The following is a 14,421-nucleotide window of genomic DNA, read 5'->3' on the forward strand; positions in this document are numbered from 1 at the left end:
AGCATTTATATTTTACTTTCACAATGGCATTAACTTTTATAAATTATTTTAAAGAAACTGATAGTTTAATTTGCTTTGTATTTCTTAGAAACAACACAGATCCTATTAGAAAAATATATTGTAATGATAAGATATAAATGTCCTAAGTATTAGGTGGATGCTGTGGATTCCAGAGATATGGCCTAAACTAGGGGCATCTTGACTTTTGACACAGATGGGTATATCTGTAAGGGCCAGTGGACAAATCATGCTTTAACCTTTTGCACTCGGATGTCGAGTGTGACTCGACACGGTTAGCATCGGTAGCAGGAATCGAGAAAAAGCAAGCGAGTGCAAAGGGTTAATGAAGATCTGGTGAGGTTTCTGACAGCAACTTGGTTGGATTAACTGGGCAGCTGGAAGTCAAGGGCCATATTCCTTACTTTTCTGCAAAATGTAGCATGGGGAGAGATAGTTGGGGCATGAAAAGATAGGAATTAGAGAGGAGGGATAATTTTGAATATAGAACATCACAGTACCACTAAATTTGTCCATCTGCCTTTACCAGGAAACTTAACCCAGGTCCCTAGTAAGAAAGGAACAAAAATGAACTAACTAACCCAATCAGATAATAGATGTCATCCCTTGATGAGGGGACCATGATGAGGTGGAAGCAATAACACAAACGAACTTATTTTGTGGTCAAATTGAAGTTAGTTCAAGAAACACTCAGTTTCTATTGTTCATGAGGTCCTATGCTAGAAACTGGGGCTTAAAAGATGAATAAAGTGTCCTGGATGGTGATGCTAAGTGGTTAGAGCATTGGCCTGTGCACCAAAGGGTTGTGTGATTGATTCCAGTCAAGGGTGCATACCTGGGTTGCAGGTTCCATCCCTGGCCCCAGTCAAGGGGCATGCAGGAGGCAACCAATCAATGTGTCTCCCTCACATCGATGTCTCTCTTTGTCCCACTCTCTCTAAAAAAACCCACAAAAAAAACAATGGAAATATCCTTGAGTGAGGATTAACAAAGTAAATAAATAGATAAAAGATTAATAAAATGGAGTTTAAGGGTGTGTGTGAGGGGGATTTCAAGATAAAGTGGAAGGTACAGAGACAAAGAGGAAAGACTCAGAGAAGAGAAATAGTATGGTGTCCAAGGAGAACCACAAGAAGTTTAGAAAGAGTGAAGAAATGGTTTTCAACTTTTGGCTGCACAGTAGAATCATCTCATGAACTTAAAAAAATTGTCCATGCCTAGACCCCACCTGAGGCCAATAAAATCTTCATCTCTGGAGCAGGGTGGGCAGGCACGTGTCATTTATTAGCTTCTGAGGTGATTTTCATTGCATTTGGATTGCAACCCACTTTTCTGGTCATCAAGTGTAAAGTAAGTCTTTATGACAGATAGTATAGTTCACCATCTGTGACACAGGGCTAAAAACACCTACTTTACCTTGTTCATCAGGTTATGAAGAATGTGGGAATGCATTTGAAAATGCTTTGTAAACTACAAACTCCTATAAAATGCATGATATTATTAGCTCTTCTTCAAGACTGAGAGCCATTTAACTGTAGAGAATTATTAATCTTTATGTCTCCACATTTCCAAGCATAGGATCTGCCACATGGATGTCTAATATATGTTTGTTAAATGGGTAAATAAAAAATAAATCAAATAATCTGTTTGGCTCAGTGGATAGAGCGTTGGCCTGCAGACTGAAGGGTCCTGGGTTCGATTCTGGCCAAGGGCACATGCCCGGGTTGTAGGCTTGATCCCCAATAAGGGACGTGCAAGAAGCAGCCGATCAATGATTCTCTCTCATCATTGATATTTCTATCTCTCTCTCCTCTTCCTTCCTCTCTGAAATCAATAAAGAAATATATTTTTTAAATAAAAATAAATAAATAATTCAACAATGCAAATAAACACACACTGGATCTTGAAACAGAAAAAGGACTGGAACAGTAAAAGTAATTAATGCAAAAGTATATCCTTATGCTTTATGTTCAAAGGGAAGGTTTATAGAGGAATATGAACTTACAGAATGATTCACATTAAGTGATTTATTGTTACTTTCAATCAAAATGTGAATGAACCTTAAAAATATGTGCAGAAACGTGTCCTGATTTTGAGTGTTCCAGCTGAGAACTTAGCTTGTTGTGTAGACAATTTAAACAATAGGACATTTTCAGAAAAAAAAAAAATCAGTATTTGAAATAAAAGCACAGTTGACTTCTTGGAAAGAAAACACATTTTCTTTGGAATTTTCCACTTTTATTTTTTATATAGTCTGATTTTGAATAAAATTACATGTCCTGGGTGTGTGTGTGTGTGTGTGTGTGTGTGTGTGTGTGTGTGTGTAATTGATGTGTGGATTTAGAAATTTTGGAGATGTTCAGATAAAATAAATCTGTAATCCAAAAATGACTAACAAGTGTTAAATTTAATAAAAATGTTGCTTGCTTAATCAGTAGGTGAGGAAAGGCAAAGAACTATAAATGCATCATATTTGTACTCCGCTCTTTGTGACTTTTAAAGAAATATCATAAAAAATGTCTTCACTGCTGGTGTCAAAGAGAAGCTAATCTTTTTTGTGTTTTTCATGCAATTTTCACTTTCTAACTGATTGGTCACCAGCTCATCTTCCTTTTGCATCTGGTATGCCCCAATTTATCAGCTTCATTTCCCCAAAAGAGATTTTGTATGCTTCCACCCAATGCTAGAGGAGGGCATGTGAGTATGAAAGGGCTGGTGAGGGGAAAATAGGAGTAGAAACAGAACTCCCAGAGAGGTGTCAACCATAATAATACATTCTTCACAGTTTAGAATCAAACAGGTGTCCATATCTAATTAGAGCTTTGTTCTGGGAACACAGGATAATTCATGCATAGCTTTAGCAATTTGACAACCAGATGGCAATACCATTTTTTCAAGTGATATCAAGTTTATGGAGATCCATTTGAAAATAAGGGAGCGTGATGAGCAGACAGGAGGTAGGAGAGTAGATCCAAGTTAGCAGGCCAGGGTACAAAGCAAACTTCTGGGGGGTCTCTCATCCAAGTAGGGAGATGTCAGTATAAGAAAACCCAAATATTTTTAAGTATGAAGTAGGAGACCTGCCCTGGCCACAGCAATGGTCTGAAGGCTTGCCACCAAACTTCATCAAATGTCTTTTATATATGCCTAATGACAGTAGTCAAGAACATTTTTCAAGGAATACTATTGAATGGATTAAGAAGTTTTGCTCTAGCCCTAAATGGTTTGGCTTAGTGGATAGAGCATCGGCCTGCGGACTAGAGGGTCCCAGGTTCGATTCTGGTCAAGGACAAGTGCCTTGGTTGCGGGCACATCCTCAGTGTGTGTGTGTGGGTGTGTGTGTGTGGGGTGCAGGAGGCAGCTGAATCGATGTTTCTCTCTCATCGATGTTTCTAACTCTCTATCCCTCTCCCTTCCTCTCTGTAAAAAATCAATAAAATATATTTTAAAAAAAGAAGTTTTGCTCTAGTGCTGTGTTAGAGTCTGTTGGTCCATGTAGGCTAATCTGCAGATAGTTAGCAGTTCATTTGACAAGCTGGATTGAAACTAAAGTGGATGGGAGTTAACATGTTGTTCCTTAGCCCTATTTATACCCTCAATATCTTTTATTAGTATTATTGTAATGGTCATTTACCCAGTCTTCCTGCTTCCAGTCCATCTCCACAGTAATCTTTCTAAAATGTAAATCTAATTACTAGTATATCACTGTTTTAAAATCCTTTAGTGTGTCCCATTACCATGATGTTAATTCAAAATATCTAAGTATTGTATATAGGGCACTTGCCCCCTATTTCTTTTCCAGCTTTTTCTCCTACTTTCCCCACTTTCCCTTTCTTTAATCATAGAAAACTGCCCAATGTCCAATAACCGTTCCATGCTCTTTCATGTTTCCATTCTTTGGCTCTTACTATTTTTCTATGTTTAGAATATTCTAAACTCTAAATTGCTGAAATGCCACACATTCTTTAAGGACTGGCTCAAATCTTATTTCTGAGAAGTTTTTGCCCACCCTTCCAAACTAAGCTTTTTTTTGAATACTTTGCTTTTCCTACTTTATTGACATTTTCATAAGACTAAAAATTTGAATTATATGTTTGTCTGCTTCATTAATTTTTTATTTCATCAGAGGCAGGGAATCTATCTGATTTGTCTTGTTATCCCAAGTACATAGTGTATTCTCAAAAATATTTTATTGAGTGAATAGATAAATATATCATTTGGAATTCGGTTTGATTCAACATAATAAAAATTTAAAATATATGACTCATACAAGATAGTGAATTTTTTCTTTGGCATCATATGAAGGAAATTTTTGAACAGGCAGTCTAAGGCTGTGTGATGGCTTCATGTTGGCATCAGTGTCACAAGAGACTATTAAATCTGCTACATATCTGCTGGGAACTGAGCTCTGTCCTCTCCTGCCAAATAATATGTTGAAGCCCTACCCCCAATGTGTCTGTATTTAGACATGGGGAATATATATATATATATATAAAAGCCAAAAGACCAGAATGACTGGAATGACAGGTCACTATGATGCACACTGTTGCTGGCCAACCGGCCCGATGTGGGTGGGGCCGGCCAGCCAACTTCCCTTGGCTCTTCCCCTGCACTGGTCCAGCCCCTGATTGGCCACCCCCACTCCGATTGGGGGTGGAGCCAGCTGGCCAACCTCCTGCAGCCCCTCCCCCCAACTGTCTGGCCCGACCAACCCTGACTGGGATGGGCTGGTTGGACCCCACCTGTACGTGAATTTGTGCACTGGTCCTCTAGTAAGAATATAATTAAGGTTAACTGGGTCATAAGAGAAGAGACATCATATGATAGGACTAGTGTCTTTATAAAAAGAAATACCAGCATACTCCTCCTTCTCTACCCTCCCCCCACCATGTGCTCCCTGTAAACAAAGAAGAGGTCACATGAGAATGCAGCAGGATGGCAGGCTCCTACAAACCTAGAAGAGAGGTCTAATTAGAAATTGACCATGCTGACAACCTCATCTTAGACTTCCCAGTCTCCAGAACTGTGAGAAAATAACTGTCTGTAGTTTAAGCCACCCAGTCTGTGGTGTTTTGTTACGGCAGCTTGAGTTAATTAAGACACAAATCCATTTCTGGATTTCCTTCTGGTATAAGATGGCTGCTGAAGCACCAGTGATTACATCTGAATTCCAGGTAATAACAAGAAAGAAGGGGGAAATAAAGAAGGGCAAGAAGTTCTCTCTTCTAGCTGAGCCAGTGCTCCTTTAAGAAGATTTTCAGAGATCCACTTTATACCTCTTCCATCCCTGGCTTCAAGGGAGGCCAAGAAATGCCATTTTTTTAAGCCACGCACAATGCCACTTAGAATAAAATCAGGGTTATATTTGTGAGGAAGATGGGAAAAATGGATAATAGGTTGGTGTTTAGCAGTCCCTGCCACAAATGTCTTCAAGTATAGATCCTGACAGATTTGGCTTTTGGATAGAAAGTCTGTGTCTGGCTAAAGGGTGGTCACTCATGCTGCACTGCATTTGTAAAAGGACTTATTATTTGGGTAGCATAGACAAAGACCAGACAATAAAAATGTTTAAGTACAGAATGTTTTAAATGTAGTGGTTAAAGGGTTCAGTGACACAATGTTTTACTATATTCCTGGCAAGAGTTTTGCAAGTATATTCTCTTTTTCTCCCATCCAGGAGAATCTCAACTAGGAATTCCCAAAAAATGAGAATTCATCCCGGACATATCACTTCAGAAAGGTTGATTATTCAGTACTCACCAGAATCCATTTATCAAAGTTAGCAGATCAAGGAAATAACAAAAGATCAGAGTAGAAATAAATGAAATAGAAATCAGGAAAGCAACAGGAAAAATCAACAAAATTAAGAGCAAGGTTTTTTAAAAGATAAAAAAAAGTTGACAAAATTTTACCTAAATAAAAAAGAGAGAGGACTCAATACAAGAGTCCTCAAATAAAATAAAAAAAAAAATAAAAGAAGAGTCATTATAACTGACTAGAGGCCTGGTGCATGAAATTCATGCACGGAGGGGGGTTGTCCCTCAGCCCAGCCTGTACCCTCTCCAATATGGGACCCCTCGAGGGATGTCCGACTGCCCGTTTAGGCCCGATCACGGTGGGCAGTCGGATCACTAAACGGGCAGTCGGACATCCCTCTCACAATCCAGGACTGGTGGCTCCCAACTGCTTACCTGCCTGCCTTCCTGATTGCCCCTAACTGCTTCTGCCTGCCAGCCTGATCACCCCCTAACCACTCTGCTGCCAGCCTGTTTGCCCCCAACTTCCCTCCTCTGCCGGCCTGGTCACCCCTAACTGCCCTCTCCTGCAGTGTTGATCAGCTCCAACTGCCCTCCCTTGCAGGCTTGGTCCCTCTCAACTGCCCTCCCTTGCAGGCCGGGTGCCTCCCAACTGCTCTCTCCTGCTGGCCATCTTGTGGTGGCCATCTTGGGTCCACATGGGGGCAGGATCTTTGACCACATGGGGGCAGCTATATTGTGTGTTGCAGTGATGATCAATCTGCATATTACTCTTTTATTAGATAGGATAGAGGCCTGGTACAGGGGTGGGGGCCAGCTGGTTTTCCCTGAAGGGTGTCCTGGATCAGGTGGGGTTTCCCTTGGGGTGTGGGGCGGCCTGAGCGAGGGGCCTGTGGTGGTTTGCAGGCTGGCCACGCCCCCTGGCAACTCAAGCGGAGGCCCTGGTATCTGGAATTTATTTTCCTTCTACAATTGAAACTTTGTAGCCTGGAGCAGAGCCAAGCCTGGGGCTCCCTCCGCAGCCAGCAGCCATTTGTGTTAGGGTTATAATTGAAACTTTGTTGCCTTAAGCGGGTGGGCCCGGCCAGGGTGTGCGGAAAGCTTTGCTTCCCCTGTTGCTGGTGGCAACCCTGGCCTGCTCTCTCAAGCTCCATTCTGCCGCCATTTGTTTGAATTTGTTTACCTTTTATAATTGAAACTTTGTAGCTTGAGTGGAGGCTTAGGCCTGGCAAGGGCAGGCAGAAAGCTTGGCTTCCTCTGTTACCTAGGAAATCTTGCTCTCTGTGGCTGTAGCCATCTTGGTTTGGGTTAATTTGCATACTCGCTCTGATTGGATGGTGGGCGTAGCTTGTGGGCGTGGCTTGTGGGTGTGTCAGAGGTATGGTCAATTTGCATATGTGTCTATTATTAGATAGGATACTACAGAAATGTATAGGGTCAAAAGAGACTACTATGAACAATTATATATGCCAACAAATTAGATAACCTAGCCCTGGCTGGTTTGGCTCAGTGGATAGAGCATTGGCCTGAGGACTGAGGGGTCCCGGGTTAGATTCCAGTCAGGGGCACATGCCTGGGTTGCAGGCTTGGTCCCCAGTGGGGGGCACGCAGTAAGCAGCCGATCAATGATTCTTTCTCATCATTGATGTTTCTATCTCTCCCTCTCCCTTCCACTCTGAAACCAATAAAAATATTTTAAAAATGAGATAACCTAGAGAAATGGATACATTTCTAGGAACATACAACATACGAAGACTGAATAAAAAAGAAATAGAAATTCTGAACAGATCAATGACAATTAAAGAAATTAAATCAGTAATAAAAAATCTCCCAAAACAGAAAACCCCAGGACCAGATGGTTTCATTGGTGAATTCTATCAAACATTAAAAGAATGCCAGTCCTTTTCAAATCTTCTAAAGAACTGAAGAAGAAGAAACACTTCTAAACTTATTCCATAAGGCAAGCATTACCCTGATATCAGAGCCAGATAATGATACTTCAAGAAAACTATAGATTGATATCCCTGATGAATATAGATCTAGATGTTCTCTATAAAATGTGAGCAAACCAAATTTAATAAGTCATTAAAACCATTATATACCATGACCAAGTGGGATTTATCCTTGAGGTGCAAGGATGGTTCAACATACAAACATTTATAACTATAATATACCACATTAATAGAATGAAAGATAAAATAATATAATTATCTCAATAGATACAGGAAAAGAATTTGACAAAAAATATAACATCTTTTCATAATAAAATCCTTCAACATAATGTGTAGAGAAGGAACATAGCTCAAAATAAAGGTTGTATCTGACAAACCCATAGCTAACATTGTACTCAATGGAGAAAAAGCAAGTTTTTCCTCTATCATCAGGTGCAAGACAATAGTGCTTTTTCTCACCACTCTTACTTGGTATAGTACTGGAGGTAATAGCCAGAGCAATTACATAAGATAAAGAATGAAAGACATTCAAATTGGAAAGAAGTAAAATTGTTTGCAGATGATATGATCCTATATATAAAAAATCCCAAGCACTTAATAAAAAAACTGTTGAAACTAATCAATAAATTAAATAAAGTTGCAGGATATAAAAATAAATGTACACAAATCAGTTGCACTTTTATTCACTTACAGTATAATATCTGAAAAAATAAAATTATGTGATTCACAACAGCATCAAAAACAATAAAATACCTAGGAATAAATTTAACCAATGATATATCGCCTCACACCTGTGAGAATGGCTATCACCAAGAAGACAAGTGACAAGTATTGGTGAGGATGTGAAGAAAAGCAAACCCTATGCACTATTGGTGAGGATATAAATTGGTGCAGCCACTATAGGAAATAGTACGGAGGTTCCTCAAATATTAAAAATAGAACTACCATATCATCCAGCCATTGCACTTCTGGGTATTTATCTGAAGAAAACAAAAGCACTCATTAAAAAAGATATAGACACCCCCATGTTCATTGCAACAATATTTCTTATTTTTGGGCAAGATAAGGAAAGAATCTAAGGGTATGTTGGTGGATATATGGATAATGAAGATGTCAAAAACACACACACACACACACACACACACACACACACACACACACACACAGAGGAATATTATCCAGCCACAAGAAATAAGCAAATCCTGCCATCTGTGAAACATGGACAGACCTTAAAAACATTATGTTAAATGAGCTAAGTCAGAGAGAGAAAGGCAAGTACTGTATAATACCACTTATATATGTGAAATCTAAAAAAACCAAACTTGTAAAAACAGAGAGTAGAATAGTGGTTACCGGAGTTTGGGAGGTGAGAGAATAAGAGAGATTGTTTAAGGACACAAACTTGAACCAGTAGATAAATAAATCCTGGAGATCTAATGCACAGTATAGTCATTATAGACAACAATACAATATTATCAACATCAAACTTGCTAAGAAAAAAAAAAAAGAATCCACTTAGGTAACTCAAGCTGTGCTATACCACCCTGATCTCAAAGTTAGATGGACTACAGTTTCTCATCTTCTGGGGTAAGGCACAGGAGTAAGAATATGGGCCAGTCAGGATGGGTGTGCAATATCAGGGGACTCAATCTCCAGAACTGGAGAGATGGAGGATGGACCGCTGCATTCTAGTATTCTTCTGACGTAGTTTTCCAGGTTTGAGTACCAAGAAAGCTGTCACTATCCTGGAATTCCAAATTAACCACAAAGAGCCAGAGAGCTTTCTATTAAATTGCAGTGGACAATCACTACTTTGTAGCCTGACCTGGACAGTTTGGACTGGGAAGCCTGAACCTTGGTATTCCTGGCTGGTTCAGTGTCATTTCATTAATTTTTAGCAATAATGCAGTTATGAAATACATGCAATTCCACATTTTATCCAGTTAAAGTTTTGGATCTCCTTATCACACTATTGACCAAGTTCTACTGTTCTACCACCTGAAAATGGAAAGGAAATACCATTCATCAGTGTCTGTTGTGCATCATGTCAGGTCTAAGGCCCTTCTGTCTATCACATTGACTAGCATTTTACCACTAGAGACCTTATTTCATTTGATAAGAAATTTCCTTTAGAAGGTAGCTACTTGGGGGTTAAATAACTTTGTCCAAGGTAACCCAAAGTGCTAATATCTGAGCCTATTCCAACCACATGGCTTCATTTAGGCTAATAGGTGTCATTTGTTGAACAATAACCATGTGCCAGCCCCCGTGTTCTCCAGTTCACATCTATCATGCTTATCCTATCTAATAAAAGAGTAATATGCAAATTGACCATACCTCCACCACACCCACAAGCCACGCCCACCAGCCAATCAGGAGCGAGTATGAAAATTAACCCAACCAAGATGGTTGAGGCCACAGAGAGAACAGGAGGCTTGGGTTTCCCTGGCGATGGAGGAAGCCAAGCTTCCTGCACACCCTGGCTGGCCCAGGCCTCCACTGAAGGCTACAAAGTTTCAATTATAGAAGATAAATAAATCCCAACAAAAATGGCTGCGGCCACAGAGTGAACAGGAGGCTTGGGTTTCCCTGGCAATGGAGGAAGCCAAGTTCCTGGCCTGCCCTGGCCTCTGCTGAAGGCTACAAAGTTTCAATTATAGAAGATAAATAAATCCCAGATACCATGGCCTCCACTTGGGTCGCCGGGGGCCATGGCTGGCCTGCAAACCACCACAGGCCCCTCACCCAGGCCATCCCATGCCCCAAGGGAACCCTCACCCTGATTCAGGACACCCTTCAGGACAAACCAGCTGGCCCCCACCCATGCACCAGGCCTCTATCCTATCTAATAAAAGAGTAGTATGCAAATTTACATCACTCCAACACACAAGATGGCTGCCCCCATATGGTCAAAGATGGCTTCCCCCATGTGGACCCAAGATGGCCACCACAAGATGGCCAGCAGGGGAGGGCAGTTGGAAAGGATCAGGCCAGCAGGGGAGGGCAGTTGTGAGTGATCAGGTCAGCAGGGGAGGGTAGTTGGGGGGGACCCAGGCCTTCAGGGGAGAGCAGTTAAGGGTGACCAGGCCTACAAGGGAGGGCAATTAGGGGCAATCAGGCTGGTAGGGGAGTGGTTAGAGGGTGATCAGGCTGGCAGGCAGAAGTGGTTAGGGGCAATCAGGAAGGGAGGCAGGCGAGCAGTTGGGAGCCAGCAGTCCTGGATTGTGAGAGGAATGTCAGACTGCCTGTTTAGGCCCAATCCTACCGGGATCAGGGCTAAACGGGCAGGCAGACATCCTTCAATGGGTCCCAGATTGGAGAGGGTGCAGCCTGGGCTGAGGGACACACACCCCTGTGCACAAATTTCATGCACCGGGCCTCTAGTTTACTCTATTAAGTCACATTAGTTCTCTACTATCCCCCTTTTACAAATGAGGAAACACTGAGAGATTTTGTAACTGGCCCAAGCAGTCAAGAAGTAAATCATACCAATTCTGTTTGACTTTGAAGCCTGTATTCTGAACCATATGCCAAATTTAATAACATCAAAGGAGGAAGCATATTGTCATCATTTGGAGCTTGGGCTCTGGAATATGGGTTAATATCCTGCATCAGCCTCTTACTAGATGTGTAATATTGTACGTTACTCAAACTTTCTATATAGCAATATATTCATTTACCTGTAAAATGGGGATATTAATAATACTTATATTCTATGTTGGGGTGAATAATAAATGATAATATACCATTACTCTCCAGGTCATTCTCTGGCAGCACTGCCCTTAGTGATTTATTTGGGAAAATATATGCTAAATTCATTTATGATGAGTTTGTCCATATTAACTCACTCTGTTACTAAAGTAGAATAATTTTGAATACTGTGATGCTTTAGCATGTAGTTTAAAGCAATAGAAATGTACATTTCAACAGAAATATCAAGTGAGAGCCAATATATAATCTAGATAAAAGCAAGAGTCTAATTAGAATGCCGCTCAGTTTGGTGTCTGGTTAGGATAGCAGTGTTAGGGGTGGGATATGCGGGAACATCAGTGGTGGGGATGAAGGTGGTGAGCTCAGTCTGGAGATGCTTGGCTTGAGGTGATTGCAAGGCATCAGGTAGAGGGGCAGCAGGTAGGCACTGAGAGCGGCTCTAGCTCAGGACAGATTGCAGAGCTGGAGACACAGATGTGGAGGGTAGGGATGCTGTGTACCTTGAGTTATAAATTAATCAAAGTGGGTGGTTACAGAACCTAGGCATTTGGAATGAGTATATAGAATGGAGAAAGAACCAGGACAGAATGGGGAAACATCTTCATTAAGGACTGGGTAGAAGAAGAGAAACCTATGGAATAATCCAAGAAGGAAAGGCATTAGAGGGAGGATAATAATAGAGGAGAGCCATAGAAGTTGTTCTGGAGAGGCAAACCATGCTCTCCCTGTCGCTATGTTAGGGAACATGCCTACCCTACCACCACAATCTGAGTCTGTTCCCTAAGAACCTCAAACTAATGTACATAGCTGACTGGAGACCAGGACTTGACATAAGACTCAAGCTGCATCAAGCTGATTTTTTCTCTCTGATGGGTGTGACTGTAATAGAATGCTAGTCATTACATTGAACTTTTGAACAGAGGCCAGGTTAAACCAGGGTCAGGATAGCCAGCAGTGCTAAAGAAGAGGAGTGAAGAGCTATTCAGTGGGCATAAGGTGCTTGAAAAAGAAACTTAGGTGAGCGGTTGTCACTTTCTGGTTTCAGCCCCTCAGAGGTCCAGAGTGTTTTGGGTTCCAGCAGCTAGTGATACCAGACTGAGGTAGAAATAAAGAAAAAAAAAAGCATTTTAAGGAGATGTGGTTAATAGTATTTAGTGCTGCTGCAAGGTTAAATATAGAGTTTGAAATATATCCATCCATTTGGTGTAGAAATAAGGGAGTCTTTACTAAGGGTATATTCAGAGTATTCATAGTGACAGAGATTTACTAGTACATAATAGTTGGAAGAATGAAATAGAGGCAACCTGGATTTTTAGAAAAGGAAAGTGAGTGTTAGGGAATTGCAGATATTGTTGGTTTTGTTTTGCTTTTTTTTTTCATTGAAATTAAGGGAAATTTGCTAAAGCAAAGGGCTGGTGGAAAGAGAGTCTGCTGAACCAATGGTTTGCAAAGAGGAGGGTATGGGGTGCTGTGTACCTTATGAGGTACAAAATAATTCACTAGGATGCAGGAAAAGTATTAGAACTTATATTTTTAAATTATTTTATGTAGTCTTATAATGTACATATTATAAAATGGCACATATGTATAACTTCTAAATAAATTAACATACATTTTAGCTGTGTGGTCAATAATTTATAGGGGTATATGATCAAGGACATTTGAGGTTATAGCACCAAAGTATCAAAAAAGCAGATTTCCTGCTCCTAGCAGCCAATATTATAATAACATCATCGAGGGAGTTACACAAAGGCAAATGTTTTGGCAAAGTAAAAATAAAACAGTGGAAACAGGTGTGTCCTAACCCTAAATAAATTTTACATTTTTATCTATTTTACGTTGTGCTTTCCTGAAACCTTTACTTCTTTCTTGAGGTGAGTTTTATGAATTTGAGAACAGAGCAGAACTCAATTATTTTTTATTTCATTACTAGATGCCCAGTGCACGAAATTCGTGCATGGGTAGAGTCCCTAGTGGCTGCTGGCCACTGGCCGGGGCCTCCCTTCACACATGCCTTGGCCTGGTGCCGCCCGCTCACTTGCTCCACCATCCCGCTGTGGTCCCGCTCTCATTGGGCCCCATCAGGGCCAGGCAGTGCCTCCACTGCCACCTGCTGCCAGCTGCACCACAGACACCTACCATGTTCTGTGCCACCCCCTGGTGGTCAGCGCATGTCTAACTCCCAGTCAGTCGAACTCCCGCCCATAGGGACAATTTTCTTATTAGCCTTTTATTAATAGGATTTTTCCAGACCAAAGCCTCTTGGTCATCAGTGACCAGTCATAGCCTACCAAAAACCATCAGGTCTGCAGTAAAACATTCCTGTCAAGCAATTGCCCAAACAACCTACTTTGTGTCCCTCTCTTTCTTTTTTTTCCTTTCTTTCTTTCTTTCTTTCTTTCTTTCTTTCTTTCTTTCTTTCTTTCTTTCTTTCTTTCTTTCTTTCTTTCTTTTCTAATAAATCTTTATTGTTCATATTATTACAGTTATTCCTCTCCCCCCCCCCAGCTCCCCTCCACCCAGTTCCCACCCCACCCTCTGCCCTAACCCCCCCCGCACTGTACTTATACATAGGTGTACAATTTTTGTCCAGTCTCTTCCCACACCCCCCACATCCCTTTCCTCCTGAGAATTGTCAGTCCACTCCCTTTCTATGCCCCTGATCCTATTATATTCACAGGTTTATTCCGTTCATCAGACTTTTTATTCACTTGATTTTTAGATTCACTTGTTGATAGATATGTATTTGTTGTCACATTATGGTTCATAATTTTTATCTTTACTTTTTTCTTCTTCCTCTTCTTAAAGAATACCCTTCAGCATTTCATATAATCCTGGTTTGGTGATGATGAACTCCTTTAGCTTTTTCTTATCTGTGAAGCTCTTTATCTGACCTTCCATTCTAAATGATAGCTTTGCTGGGTAGAGTAATTTTGGTTGTAGGTTCTTGCTATTCATCCCTTTGAATATTTCTTGCCACTCCC

Source organism: Cnephaeus nilssonii, assembly GCF_951640355.1.
Source record: "Cnephaeus nilssonii genome assembly, chromosome: 3".
Lineage (NCBI taxonomy): Eukaryota > Metazoa > Chordata > Mammalia > Chiroptera > Vespertilionidae > Cnephaeus > Cnephaeus nilssonii.